General features: G+C 47.7%; 1 protein-coding gene and 1 pseudogene across 6 annotated transcripts in view; one reads left to right on the top strand and one right to left on the bottom strand.

The window, feature by feature from the left end:
* SSBP3 (single stranded DNA binding protein 3) overlaps positions 1–15,069 on the top strand; it is a 156,826-nt gene that overhangs the window by 7,064 nt on the left and 134,693 nt on the right. The window lies entirely within an intron of this gene.
* On the bottom strand, positions 4,037–4,655 carry LOC129070614 (60S ribosomal protein L17-like; annotated as a pseudogene).

The following is a 15,069-nucleotide window of genomic DNA, read 5'->3' as shown; positions in this document are numbered from 1 at the left end:
TTCCATGTGCTGGGTCCCTGTGCTGAGCGGTACAGGTTCAGCAACCCTGTGAGAGAAGGCATGTTGTTAATTCCATTTTGCAAATGGAGAAACTGAGGCACAGAGAAGTTAATTCACAGCTGGTAGGGGGTAGCATTAGAATCTAAGCATAAGTCATAAGTGACTCCAGAATTTGTTCCCTAAACCATGCCGAGGCTCGGCCTCACAGGTCCATGGTGTCATTTGTCCTCACCTATTCTGACTAACTTCTCCTTCAGGTTTGTCTTTCCAACCACAACTTACTAATTTTTTCCATGGCAGAGACAGTTTGTCCACAGCTATTCATCTGTGTAGCTCCCATAGTATCTTGCACATGGTAGGCATGCATGCTAATTGAATGAAGGATTAAGGAACTATGTGGGTAAGAAAAAAATAGGCAATTTGGGGTCAGTGAGTATAGCCTGGTCTGGAACAACCAATGGAATACTGCAAAGTGTTCATTTAAAAAATATATATATATGTATATATTATTTTTTGGAGAGAGAGGAAGGGAGGTAGAAAGGGAGGGAAACATCACTGTGTGGTTGCCTCTCGTGCACCCCCTACTGGGGGCCTGGCCTGCAACCCAGGCATGTGTCCTGACTGGGAATTGAACTGATGACCTTTTGGTTCGCAGGCTGGTACTCAGTCCACTGAGCCAAACGAGCCAAGGTGAAGTTGTTCCTTTTTGCCAGGTGATCTTGAGCCAAGTGATTGAATGTGGGTTAACTAGTTATTTTAAATGCTTTATAGAAGATAAAGTGGAATATCCGTTTTCGATCAAGGAGATTAAGAGAGTCTCATGATTTGTGGGGAGTCTGTGTAGCCCAGGTACCAGGTTCAGGGTTGGGTGGGTAGTAAGTGGTAAGTGCTTGCTGGGCAGAGATGAGGAGGGGATGCCCGATTCCTGAGGGGCTGGAAAGGACCTCTTTCCACAGAGGAGGTCCTGGCCTCGGTTCTCTTCGGGAAATGATTTTGTATACCTGCAGGTTGTCTCTTCTTCTTGATGGGTCAGGGTGATCTCAAAGGCTCTTCTCAGGTCAAGGCTAGTCTGGAGGGCCTGGGATGAGCTGTATGACTCAACGGGGAGAGGGTTTAAATTTTCTTTGAGTTGGTGAGTTTTTATTTGAGTCACAGTCTATTTTGCCGCACACATCTGGCAACTTCAGGTTTCTTGGCTCATTGTTCATAAGCTGGAGCGCCCTGTTGTTGACCACATATAGCTGTGGAACATCGGGGGATTTGGTACCCGGAGTGGACTTTCTGAGAAATTGGTTTGTCTTAAGTCAGAAGAGATCTGAGGCCATGTAAGGAGACTCACAGGGACCCTGCCTATGGTTTCCTTGCTGTTCCCTTCTGGCTAGAAGAGTGGTTGTCAAGTGTGTTGATGAAAGCCCTTGGGGTCCCATTGGGTTTTCTTAGATGCTATTGTCTGAGTTCTGGCCCTTTGTGGAGCAGATGCTCCCAGCTGCCTGCTGTGTCTCTTACTGTGAGCCCAGTGGTGTCCTGGTATTCTTCTTCACTTTGATCTCCTCCAACTGCACGGTTGGTAGAAGTGTCTTGGTGCCTTCTCAAGCACCAGCAGTCCTTTCCCTCCCTGTGGGAGCTAATTTTGTGTTTTCCTTTTGGTGGTAAGAAATGAATGGAGTAGGTAAGTCCTTGAAGTGGCATCTGAGTGGACGGTGCTAGAGAGCAGTGATGGTTTCATGCACAGCTCATGCTGCTGTACTTCTCATGATGCCTTTTCATTGTGTGGTTGTGGTTTGGTCCCACCGCTGCCTTTTGGGTTAGGTTTTTGAAACCTCATCTCCATTTTACAGATGGGGAAACTGAGGCTTGGAGTTTAGGTGCTTTGTCCAAGGGCATTCAGCCAAGGGGTGGAGGGAAGGTATTTGTTTGCTTTTGACTCAAAGCATGGCCACACATTTTCACTGAAGAAATGAATTTAGAAAAGAATTAAACTGAAGTTCCTGAGAGGTGAATTGCAGAGTCACTGGCAGAGGCGGGACCTGAGCCTTGGGAAGGGAATTTGTTAAGGTCCACTGGCTCTTTTGGCAGGGAAATAAGATGAAAGCTATGGCCTTTCCTTCCAGAAAGTACATGTGTGTGTGTCCCACATAGGAGACTTCCCATGATTTCAGGAGGTTCACAGACTGTTGCCCCAAATTCCAAACCCCTCTTGTGATCCCCAGTGAAAAATTTGGGTTTATAGTGGACATAGTGTCCCTTGACCTTGTGAGCCGTGAGCCTCATTTTCCCTACTCTGAAAACCTCTGCCATGTGAGCCCCTTAGTCAGCCTCTGTTTGTGGGGCTGGCTTCCTTACCCCTGTGCTCCTGCCCAGCAGGACTCTGCTGACCCCTCCGCTCCCTGCTGTGAGCCTGCTTCTCCAGGCCGGTTGGTTAGGAGTCCAGGGTGTGCATGGGAGCAGAGGTATTTGTGGCTCAGTGGCAGGGGTCCAGCGTCCTTGGTGGGTTTGAAATAGCAAAGTGATATTTGAGAGGGCTCTCCTTGGATGTGCTGAGCTGAGGTTCCTGCCAGGCAGGGAGTGACCATGCCTGCTGGAGCCCTTGGGAGCAGGGGTATGAGAAGGTGGCGGTGCAGGCAGGAATGGGAGGAGAAGGCTGCAGCTGGACCCGGGGTAGCTTGGGAGAGCGCTCTCCCCCGCGATAAGCCGGCGTAGCTATCTGCTCAGAGGTCCTGACAAGTTCACCACGTTGCCTTTGGCTCTGACCCTTGGCATCCTTGTGTGGCAGATTATGAAAACAAAACATACACACAGTTGTTTCTTTCCCCACTCCCATTGGAGCTTAGACTTTGTGTTGCGTCCTTTCTTCGGGCTCCCACCCCATTTGCTGCAATTCCTCTTAACCCCCGGAGGCTGGCAGACTCCTCCATCGGTAGTTAATTAAACACTAAATGAGTAACTGGAATTGCATTTTGCCAGAACCCAGGCAATGCGGCCACTTTAATGGGTTTCAAGTGGCAGCAAGACCCCAAATTGCAAATCCTCACCCTTTATTTCAAGGCGGGAGGTGAGGTGGGGGGAGTGATGGGGACCCAAACAAAGTTTTTGGCAGTGGTCACTTCATTTGAACTCCAAGACTAGCTGTGTGCACCAGTCTTTGCATAATGCCATCCTTGTTAGCTAAGCATTTGCAAACTTGGACTGAGAGCCAGCGCTGTGCCAGCCGCTGTTCTGAGGGAGCTGGGAGACACCCGGCTCTCCCTGCAGCCTCCCTTAGGCCGTCTTAATTTTCCAAGGGAAGCAGGTTCTCTAGTGGGAACCTCAAACCAGAGCCACCTTGCCCCCTTCCCTTGACCTTCCCACCTCTGTGTGTGAGTGTGTGTGTGCTTAAGTCTTAAGAAGCAGAAGTGGAAAGGAGGTGTGTGCACTTGAGGGTCTGTCAGCCAAGATAACAGAAATGTTACACTAGCTGTAGCCTTTATTATGGTGCTAGGGTTTAGAGTATTTAGAAAAATTAATCTTTTTTAGCTGGGTAATAATTCTGACCATGGCACAAGTGCATTAGACGATTCACATAAACTTCTTTAATGCAGGTTGCTGGGAGCTTACAGCAAACGGACAGTAATGACCGTTTTTGATTTGCCAGGGTAATGGGGTTTTCTGTAGCCTTGGTGAGATGAGTATTAGGAATGTTTCTCCCTGTGTTAATGCTTTTTAAAAAAATTTTTATTTTTTTATTTTCCTGAGCCTTGAATCTTCTGGATTTTGAAGCGTTTGGGCTTTGATTAGCAACTGGGATGCATACCTGAGTTCCAGTTCTCATTTTGTCATTCCCTGGCAGGACAGACATTCAGACACTCAGTTGTCACATTTGCAAAATGGGGAAATGGTGATTCCTTTGCGTATTTGTCATGAGGGTGAAGTAGTAATGTATATATTTATATAAAATGGTTGTTTCTCTGAGGCTAGTACTTGGTGAGTTTGTTTCATTTCTCTTTTACAACGTGGAAGTTTCCCCCCAAAACTCTTGTTTTTGTGTGTGTGGTTTTTTTTTTTTTTTTGCTTTTACTTTTACTATTATTTATTTTACTTATTTTATGCTGACTTTACTCCCGAGCCATAAGTTTTTGTTTCTTCAGTTTCTTCTGGGATATCTTTTTCTTCTGTGCAACTTCCTCTTCTGGTTTAGGAACAATCTGTTCTTTTTCAGTGAGGATCATCTCAATGTGGCAGGGAGAGCTCATGTATGGGTTGATCCGCCCATGAGCTCTGTAGGTTCTACGTCGCATCTTGGGAGCTTCGTTCACCTGGATGTGCTCAATGACCAGAGACTCTACATCTAAACCCTTAAGTTCAGCATTACTCTCTGCGTTTTTAAGCATGTGCAGCAAAAACTCAGCACTCTTTTTGGGCCACCGACCCTGTGTCCAGCCCCACTGTTGGCTTGGGCACACCTACCAACTCCACCATTGTATCGATGGAATGGGACACACTGCTTCTTCAAAGTGACATCTTCAGATACTTGGTGGCTTTGTGAATATGCATACCCTTGATGGCCTGGGCAGTTTCACGGGTGTTCTTGAAACCCGAAGATTTGAACCTTGTGATTTGCATGATTTTGTGGGGTTTTCTGGGTCAAGTGAATAGCGAACCATCGTCAGAGGTGACCTCTGGTCGCCTCTGGGAAGAGGAAGAGTGGAAACTCTAAAACTCTTACTATCATGGAGACGATAGCGTGCTTTTCTAGACAAATTGACCCTAGGGAACCGGACACTTGAATTTCCCAGTGAGGCCCTCTGGTGCCTGGACTCCCCTGATGTGTCATGGAGTCCTCTCTCGGTCCCAGCTATCTTGTCTCACCTCCACACCCCTGCGCGGGGCAGAGCAGCACCCTGCTGTAGGCTGGCACTGATCAATGCTTCCCTGAGATGTCTGCGCCCCTTATCTGTGTTGGACAGGGTAGTCCTGTCCCAATCCCACATGTCGCTGCCATGTCGCTAAATGGTGAGACCCACAGGGCCAGCCACTTGGCATCAGCAGAAATCTGAGTTCAAATTTTGGCGTGTCCCCCCGCCCCCCCACCTTGGTATCTGGGGAGATGGAGTTGCTTCACTTTTGGAGGACTGTTCTCTTGACTGTGAAACACAGGCGCAAAGGGTCATCCCTGTGCAGCCCACCATGGGGGCGGCTGGGAGCAAGGCACAGAGAGCTGTTGTGCTGTGAAGTGCTGTATAGATGTTTATAGGGACGAGCAGGATTGAAAGCCCTTCAGTTGGGGTCTTGTCATTGTTCTCCTTAGGGTGTATGCTGCTCTGACTGGCCTTGGGCCTCACCTGACTTTCTGCTTGAGCAAGGAGTTCCAGAGGGGCCTGAAGGAGAAGGTGGGCCTGGGAAAGGTCCATGGGAAACAGGTTCTGGGTGCATCAGTTACTTTCTCCTTTTGACTTCCGAGGCCTTGGTCAGCTGGCCCCCAGACCAGGAGCAGAAGGCGCTGCCAAGTTTCGAAATGTTGATTCAGTCCCATCATGGACTGCCTGCTCTGTTTAGTCTAGTTGAAGGGAGAGATGCAGCTCAGGATGTGATAAGTGCTTAAAAACACTCGTGCAGACTGATCTTGTTCTTTGGAGAGATGGATGCAGAGGCAGGACAGGTGACAGGAGTAGGCAAACAGTCCCACCCCTGGTGGCAGCCAGGAAATGTATTTAATGCAGGGTTGCAGATAATGGAACCAGAGGTTACCTAGTCATCTTACATGTAGGTAAACTGAGGCCTGGAGAGGAAAGATGCCCTGCCCGATGTCACCAGTAGGACTCCAACCTGCAAACCCAACAGGATACAGGACTCTTGGCTTTGTCTGGTGCTGCCTTGCTGCACTTACAGGCTGTGTAGAGTTGGGCATCTTAACCTTTCTGTGCTTCAGTTTCCTTAGGTCAAAATGGGGTTAATAAAGTATACTTGCCTCATAAGGTTGCCATGAAGATCAAATGCGTTTATGCATGTGTGTGTGTACACACACACACAGACACACACACACAATACATGTAGTGCCTGGCACAGCGTAAGTGCTGTATAAACATGAGCTATAATTATTATCTCACCTTGCCTGGAATAATCCTGGCTCTCTGATGGCCAAAAGGGGGACAGCAGCAGGGGTTTTGGGTGAGAAGTGAGAAACATGAGCCATCATTGGCCCACATGTTGATTAGTTCTCTGGGTCCCTAGGTTTCAGTCCACCTTCTTCAAGCTCATTCAATTGACTGGGGCGGGGGCGGGGGTCACCCACACAGCCTCCATTCTAGTCGTGCTCCCCTCACCCCCGTGCCCCCCCACCCCCGTGCTTGTGAGGAAGAAATGAGATGAGCGTGGACATTCCTGGCCAGCACCTGTCCTCTGTTACTCAGTGAGTGTCCATTTTCTCCTTTCAGCCGCTTTTCTTGCTCTAGGAGCGTGGAAGTTTCCCCAGCCCCCTCTGCCTCTTCCCGGCAGTCCCTCCTTGGTACTGCACCACCTGAGATGGGTGTTTTTGTTTCTGTGCCAACCATCCCTTCTGTAAAAGCAGATGCCAGCCTGGAATGTGGCTGCCTTCACCATGCCTGCCAGGACCACCCTCAAGGGAAGGCCCGCTTTTCTCCTTTTCCCCCCAAGAATGTTGTGTCTTTCTTATTCTCTTGCTGCTTTGCTTCCTGGAAGGAGAGTGAGTGATTGGGTCATGGTTGGGGTCATGGTTGAATCGTTTTCCTTCCTCCTTCTAGATTGGAAACTCCTGAGGGCAGTTTCCATCCCTTTCTGCTCTCCCGCTCCGGGGGCCATAGCAGAATCTTGAGTAAACCCCGGGGTGAGTGAGCTATGGTCTGGTGTTGAGAAATGCGAATGGTTTGCTTCCTGCTCAGGGATCAAGCGTGTTAAATACACATTTTAATGGAGACGGACAAATGGCTCATGGTAACCCACTGTTCTGCAAACCGCGCTGTGACCCCTTAGTGTTAGTACCTCACGAAATCAACTTAGTGGGTCAGGTTGATAATTACAGAAAAATGAAACAACTGTATCACAGAAAGTAAACGTAAGTATTAATTTGGGAAACTTGTTTTCAATGATTTATGTGTGCCTATAAATGAACATGTGCCCTGGCTTGTGATGTGAAATTTGCCGTCTTGTGTATCTCAGTCTAAACTTTGAAAGCTACTAGGCTGGAGAGGCTGAGATTGAGTCTTGGGACCTGAAGGTTGGAAGACTGAGGCGAAATGACAAGCGATTGCTGACCTCAGTTCCCTGATCTGTAATAAGGAGGGAATCATCCCCACCTCTGAGGGCTCTTGAGAGAGTTGTCTCCCCATTTTGCTTCCTGAGTGGTGCCTGGGGGGTGCTCAGCACCTCTGCCTTTGGTGTTTGCTGCCATATTGCTAGGGCATTGAACACACGTGGAAGGTGCTAGCAGATGCTTGCAGAATGCTGAATAAGCAGTAGCTCCCACTTGAAGTCTGCTACTCGTCTCTGCTGGCTGGCCTTGGGCAACTACTCCTGCCTGCCTGCAGTCGAGGGGGGCTGGGGTCCCAGCCCCCTGTGGAGGGCGTTATCTTAACATTTGCAGGGCTCAGGCTCTGACCACAGCAAGAACCTTGAGACTAGATCTCGGCATCCTGTCTGACCCAGGTTGGCCCAGCCTCCCAAATTCCCTTTCCCCTCCGGATGACAGCTGTTTGCATAGCTCGCAGGCAGGCTTTGTGTCTCCTGCTCTTTGTGTGTTTGGGTGCAGAGCCTGACATTTCACTTCTGTTTCACAGTTCTCTGACCTTAAGAAGCACGGCTGCTCCCTGCGGCCTCTGTCTGAGGTTTTCTTCTGATCCTTCTCTCCCCGTCACAAAAGGCTGTTTGAGAGAGCAGGCTCTGGGGTGGCCGACCTCCCCCATGCCCGGGATGTGAGCCTCAGCTTTGCCAGTTCTCTGGGGATGGACAGTGCGGCTTTGCAGACTGGTCCGGAGCAGCGGTTGGTTGTTGGGATGTGAGTCCTGCATTCTTGCTGTGTGCCTGGCTCTTGGCTGGTCAGTGATGGGGACTAAAGCTGTGTCGTGGACAATACACAGGATTTGGACCTGGATGACCAGGGTTCAAGTTTCAAGTTGTGATTCTTTCAGATGGCCTTAGGTAAGTCAATTGGTCTCTCTGAGCTGTAGTGTGCCTGCGATATGAAAATATGTAAAATAAGCTTTTTAAGTTTTTTTAAGCCAGGTGAAAGCATTTGAAATTCGTTTGTAAATTGTCCCCTTTTGAGAAGGCAATTTGAAATTTGAACACACCTTCGAATCTTGGAAATGTATATAAAAAAGGAGCTTCTGTATTTATAGGTAGGGAAACTGAGGCCTGGAATAGGGTGATAACACCCCAGGTCTGTGGCCAAAAAGGTTGCTGAATCCCGGGGCAGCCACTGATGTTAGCAGACCTCCACTTAAGAGGTTGGCGCCTGTGTCTGTGTCTGTGCCATCCATTAGGAATTTTGCAGCTTTCTTTGGGAGATGCCCTGGGCTTCCCGTGGCTTTGGCCACCCGGCCTGTGCTGGGGGGGAGGGAGGCAGACGGCCCAGCGGGCAGGCTTGGTGTCGGGCGTGTGCACGCTGCCCTTCTTTTCTTGCTGTCTTTTAGACGGCTTCCAGTAGAAAATGTTATCCTCTCTCTGGAGGCCCTTGCTCTTGGCAGCGCTGCCCGCCAGATCCCGCTCTGCAAGCCCACTTGTGTTACACGAGGCAGTGCTGGCCCACAGCTGCGGATCTCCGGGCTGGTAAGCTTCTTCAAAAGGGAATTTTACAGCATGACAGGGAATTTCAGCCACCGCGTTATCTCCGAATTGGCCAATTGATGGTTTCAGCAGAGCATTTCAGCATCGGGGAAGTCAATACAATTTGAGTTAGTTGTGATGGCTGCCACTTTAAATACCGCAGTGAATTTCTGTCAGCGAGCGAATGCGTGGAATAGGGAATTGCAGAAAACTTGATCACCAGAGTGCTTCAGTCAATTCTGACCCCAAGCTACAGAAAATGAACTTAAATCCAGTTGACTGTCGCCACATACTTTCTTTGGCATTATTTTACTAGCAGCACCTTCATCAAAGGCAACTTGAAGAGATGAGACTTGGTAAAAATCACAGGGCTTGACTCTGGCCCTTGTGATTTCAGGGAGTGATGATCTTTCCATGGGATGTTGAGCTATTGGGGGTCAGAGTGGTAGTGTCCTGCTAAGGGATAAATTACTAAACTATGGTGTTGTGGTTTAATAATAATGCATCTCTTATTTAATGAAGGAAATGAGTGTTAATTGGGCACTTACTATGTGCCAGGACTTTTTGAAGTGTTATTTCATTCTTACCCTACTTGGACAGTGTAGGGGACAGAATTTTCTTCCCATTTCATGGAAGAAGAACTGATAACAATAGCGAACAGTTATTGAGTGCTAACTGCATGCCAGGCACTGCTCTAAGTGCTTTAGGTTTTATCTCATGTCATACTCAAAACAGCTCTGTGGGTTAAGTCCCATTTTTCTATATCGTAGTTAAGGAAACTGAGGCACTGGAGAGATTCAGCAGTGTTGAAGGTGGGTTTAAAGTGCTCTTCACTGCTCTATCACACTGCCTCCTTAAGAATTATACCAGATTTGACATCTTTGCTGCCTTATTAGTTGGTGACCCGTACCCCAACCCAGGATAATTTGATACAGGCGGTGGCAGGACTAGGGTGGGAAGTGGGTCTTGAGGGGCACAGTCAAGCTCAAGCCCCGCCCATGGGTTGCTTTGTTTCTCCGTGGGCAAAAGGGCTGGGCTGGTTTTCTCTGACTTCACCGGGGAAGAACACATCCTGCTTTGGATTCGTACACCTTGAAGAGTTTAGTTTCTCTGTCTTTTCTCTTATGAGGCCTTCTTGTTTTAATCTTCTACCACCCACTGTGGATTCCATGCTTGAAAATGTTTTATTTACAAACAGCCTGCATGCACTGAGTCACCATTCTTTTTTTTTAAATTTTAAGATTTTATTTAATTATTTTCAGAGAGAGGGGAAGGGAGGGAGAAAGAGAGGGAGAGACACATTGATGTTTGAGAGAAACACATCGCACATCCCCACCTGGGGACCTGGCCCACAACGCAGGCATGTGCTCTGACCTGGAATCAAACTGGTGACCTTTCGGTTCGCAGGGAGATGCTCAACCCACTGAGCCACACCAGTCAGGGCAGTCACCATTCATTTTGATGAAGAAATAGAAACAATAAGACTATATAGTTGATGATAATTAGAGCGTCTTACTAGCTGAGGGGAACCGAGGTGAGCATACCAGTTTGGTGGAATTCTAGTCAACAGAAAACATTTGGAATTTGGATTCCAATTCAGTTGACACAGACCTGATTCTTGAGCTTAAAAAACACAAGCAGTTGTCCAGAGTTCCTAAAATTTTCAGGCAACTTGAGTCCTCAGGCTGGGAACCTCTAGCCTAACGTCTGTGCTGCTCACACCCGTCTAGCAATGTAGAGGGTTCCTTCTGGCTTTGTTCTGGGATGGCCAGGGTTGGGCTCTCATACAGCAGTGACCAGCATTTATTGCACATTTGCTCTGCGGCAGGCACTGTGTGAGCCTGTGACATTTAATTTCTATAACTCTACAAGATAGAGTCTGTTTTTATCTTGTTCCTTTGATAAAAAAATTGAGGCTCAGAGAAATGAAGTCATAAGCCCATAGTTAGGGAGTCATTAAATAATGGAGTCTGGACTTGAACCCAGGTCCCCATTCCTTGAGCCACACTGCTATTTTAAGAACCCTTTGGATGACTTTGGGAGATGGAAACCTTGGGGGGGGAAATGCACTTTGAGAGAATTAGATCACTTAAGTAGAAACCTAGAAATGTATGTCTTAAAGAAAAAAATGTTGGTGACAGTTTGCCTACCCAGTGAGATGAATGCAGATAAACCTATTTTGACTGTTAACTTATTTTGTTTCTTAAAAGCCAGTGACATGTAGCATTGAATTTATTTTTCTTCACAACATTTAAGTGTTTGCCACTTCTTGAGTGATGTGTGTGAATTTGGGAATTGCTTGTACTTTGGGAATGGAGGCCACTGCACGTACTTAAGGATTTTGCCCTAAGAGGGACCTGTAGGAAAGTTTGTGCGGTGTAGGCTGTGGCTGAGAAGTGGCTGGAGAGCCACGTGCGCACCTGTGCCTGAGGTGGTTGATGGAGCCACAGTTGCTCTGAAGTTGGGGTCACAGCGGAGAGCTGATCGCAGGAGTCTTTGTGACTAGAAGCCTAAATATTTATTCTGTTTTGTCCCTAATGAAAACAAATTGTCAACAGTTGTTCAGTAACTGACTAAATTAAAATCTGTAATTAGTCAATTAGATTAAAGAGTTGGCACAACCTGATTGTATCATGCTGGTTAGGTTATTAAGAGAAAGGGTGTGATTTTTAATTACTGAATGCTAATTTTGACAGTTTCGAATAGAAACAGACGTGTTTTTCCCCCCTTTCCCTAATTCCGAATGGTTTGGAAAGTAAAGACACTCAGTGTATAAATTATGTTTTTTGTTTTGAAGGAAAATAATGTGAAAATGCTCTTCTGTCAAATGGGGGGTGGGGTTTAGTTAAGAGGCCACACTGGATTTCGGTGTACAGGTTAGTTGGAAATCCTTCCTTTTTGGAAGGAAGTATGGCCTGATGTTCGGCAGCTTTTGCTTTAAAGGAGAAGTTGGATTTCAGCTTCAGGCAGTCGAGTCATTGAGTTAGAGAGTCTTTTCTAGGGTCTCTTCCCTGTCTGTCACCTAAGGGCTTTTTCTGATCAACCCCCAGTAAGCTGTAGGCAACAGGAGACAGATGCCAGTGAGGAAGTGAACTTCTGTGTACAGTGGTGGGCAAAAGTAGGTTTAAAGTTGTGAGTACATGAAATACAGAGTTTATTCTTACATCACTATTTAGTAATGACTGTACTATTTATTCTTATTACAACTCTAAACCTACTTTTGCCCACCCCTGTATATGAAGTGTGGTGGGACATCAGACACTAGAGTAGGTGAATAACAATATCCAACTTTTTATAAAATATTCTCTTATTCTCTGGGCAGTCCAGCTGGGACAGATGGAAGGAAAGTTCTTACTGCCTCTGCTTTAGGGCTGAGCAGAGGGGAGAGCTGGGCGATGGGGAAGTGAGGTCCTGGGTGTTGGGGGTTGAGGAAGGAGGAGGGGGATGCAGACAGGCTGTGGAAGCAAGGGAATTTTTACAGGTAGTAGTTTGGGGTGGACAGAGATCAGAGAAAAGAGGGGTGTCTTGCTTGGGAGGGAGATGGGATCAGAAAGTAGAGCCAGCTTATGGACATAGAGATCTAGAAAGCCAACCGGAGAATTTAGGATGAAGAGGGCAGGCCAGTTTGAAATGGAGCAAGTGCCTTTTCCATTTTGTGTTTCTGTGGGGGTGCCATGGTATTGCCCCTGGAGACATTGGAATATGGTTTATCAGTATCCTTGGAGCCAGGAGAGAGCAAATCTGGGCCGCGTCCAGCCACTGACCCCAGCACAGGTCTCCTCATCTGTCAGAAGGGGCCTCCCGTCACCCCGTCCTCCTCCCCATCTCTTGGGAGTTCATGATGGGTTCAGCTCTAAGTTTGAAGGCACAGTGCACGTGGGTCATTTTATCTGGAGGGCCTTACAAGAGGTCCAGGGGCCACTACAGGAAGGCCACCAGCCTTCACATCTCCTTGCCCCACGTTCTGTGGGCAGCAAGAGGTTGAGAGACTAACTCTAGGCCCCTGACCGCTGACTGGGCAGCTGGCTCCTTACACACGATTGGGTGGCCTGGCTTTCCTGTCTTGGGGTGGGAAGGCTGCCCCAAACCCTGTGCCTCCAAGGAGCCACCTCAGCAGCATCATTGGTGTTAAAGCACAGGCTCTACATGCTGCTGGTTGTGTTTTCCATGATCGTTTTGAGAAGAAGTTAAAATGACCTTTAGCTTTAGAGATTTAGTATTACAGTGGCTGGTGATCCCTAAGTTCGTTCGTTCCTTCCTTCCTTCCTTCCTTCCTTCCTTCCTTCCTTCCTTCCTTTTCCTTCCTTCCTTCCTTCCTTCCTTCCTTCCTTCCTTCCTTCCTTCCTTCCTTCCTTCCTTCCTTCCTCCTTCTTTCTTCTTCTTTTTAAGGAAGGAACTTTGCTTTTTGTGTCTGATACACACAGGGTGCTGGGGAACCAGGGTATGAAGAACAAGGTGAAACAGCCTCTGTTCTAATTCCCTCCAGGTTCTTTACTCACAGGGTAACCAGTGCTATTCTCTTTCTGCACCTTAGTGTCCTCATCTGTAAAATGGAGATTGCATTCAACTGGCAGTAGTACTGTTTGAGGTAATGATGCAGAGCCCCCTAGAAAGATGCTCAGTAAATATTTCTGTAATGACCACATGAGGGGCTGATAGTGTTCTTGGGAAAATATCTGCTTAGGGAGCTCTATTGTGGTGTGTTCAGATGCATGAATAACTGAGAGGAGCAGAATAAAAAGCGGGAAGTTTTATAAGTGGTGGATTGGTGTATGTTCTCAATTTGGAATTCCTCTTTCAGACTCAGGATCCACAGCCAAGGTTAAAGAAACCCATGGCTGGGGCGGGGGCGGGGTGTGTGTGTGTGTGGTGGCAGCGGCAGCAAATAGAAGAAAGGAAGTGACAGCACTAGGAGAGAGTTTATTTTAAAAGCTTCTTCACTGATAGATTTGCAGCCCTGGGTAAATAGGGAAGCTTGTAAAACTTGATTCATTTTCTTCCTGAAGTCTGTTTTTGGTGGGGATTGGGGGTGAGGACAGAGTCAGCCAAGGGAACCAAGTGCTCTGAGGTTAGAAGTGTTTGTCCCCAGTGCATACCATGAACAGGGCCAGAGCAGTGTTCTGACCCCTGCTCCCTGCCCCCCAAAGGATCTTTCCCTTCCTGGGACGGAGGATGGCCTTCTGTTGCTGGGGTCTCATCTAGGGATGAGCAAGGACTTCCTGCACTCAGGATGACTTCCTACTTCCTTCCTGGCCTATGCTGCCCAGAGCAGATCGGGTTTGCTCTTTCCTTTGGCTTAGGAAACATGTCCTCCCCTGTCCCTGTTCCAGGACTGCACTGGAGACATGGATAGGCAGCTGGGGCAACCATTGGCCCGCAAGAAGCTAGGGTGTGGCCCAAACCTGAGGCCCATGTGAACTGTTCGGGAATTAGACGCTACTACTGCTACTACTGCTGCAGAATTGGAGAGGGGGCCATCAGGGAAAGGTGAGAAGTTAGTGGACTTGGTACATTAGAAAAAAAATATTTCAGGGAAATTTTGGAATGTTTCTGTTTCAAAATAAAAATTAGCACTGTGTATTATTGTTGTTAGGGTGGAGTGAACTCTGAGGTTTTGATACCAACCAGTTGCCAGGCTATAGTTAAGGAAAGAAAGAGCCAACTTCCCTACCTCAGGGCCTTTGTACAGGCTCTTCTCCTTGCTTGGAGCACTTCCCTCTGTAAAGTCAGGGTCTGACACCTGATGGATACCCGGTTCATATTTGTGGACTGAAAGACGGACCAGGAAGTACAGGAGACTGCCCACCTGCAAGGGCCACATCTGTACATTTGAACAGCTCTTTGAAGCCTTTATACCCTCAGAATAAGGCCAAGTTTGCCTGCTTGGTTTGAGCTCTGGCATTGGCATTTGCCTCTCCTTTCTGAAATAGGTCTTTGACATACTGATATAACTTCAGATGCGACGTGTCCTCAGAGATGTGTGCAAAAATGCCCAGTGTTCAGTTAGCCCAACCTTTTGCCAACTGATGAGACCTCTCAGGCTGGAAGCCCTGTAACTCTTCTCTTGCCCAGTTTTTGCCTTTTGTAAAGGGGTTTGGGGAATGGGTGGGCAGGGATGTGATCTGGAATCCTGAACAGTCACCCAGCTGATGTGGTAGTGGAATGTTAACCTGTGATTATGGGAAATGGCTTACCCCTGATTCCTCTAACTCTCCTGCTTATCTGGGCGGGAGTACTTTATGATTCGACCCCTGTAATTCAGGGTTGGTGGCGATATTTTCCGGCCACACAAGTCTACAGTTGACCTTTGCA

Source organism: Pteronotus mesoamericanus, unplaced genomic scaffold, assembly GCF_021234165.1.
Source record: "Pteronotus mesoamericanus isolate MK-2021 breed Mesoamerican mustached bat unplaced genomic scaffold, CSHL_Meso_final contig_105, whole genome shotgun sequence".
In the NCBI taxonomy this organism is placed as follows: Eukaryota; Metazoa; Chordata; class Mammalia; order Chiroptera; family Mormoopidae; genus Pteronotus; species Pteronotus mesoamericanus.
The sequence above is the reverse complement of the archived record's forward strand: the minus strand, read 5'-3'. Positions and strand labels throughout refer to the sequence as shown.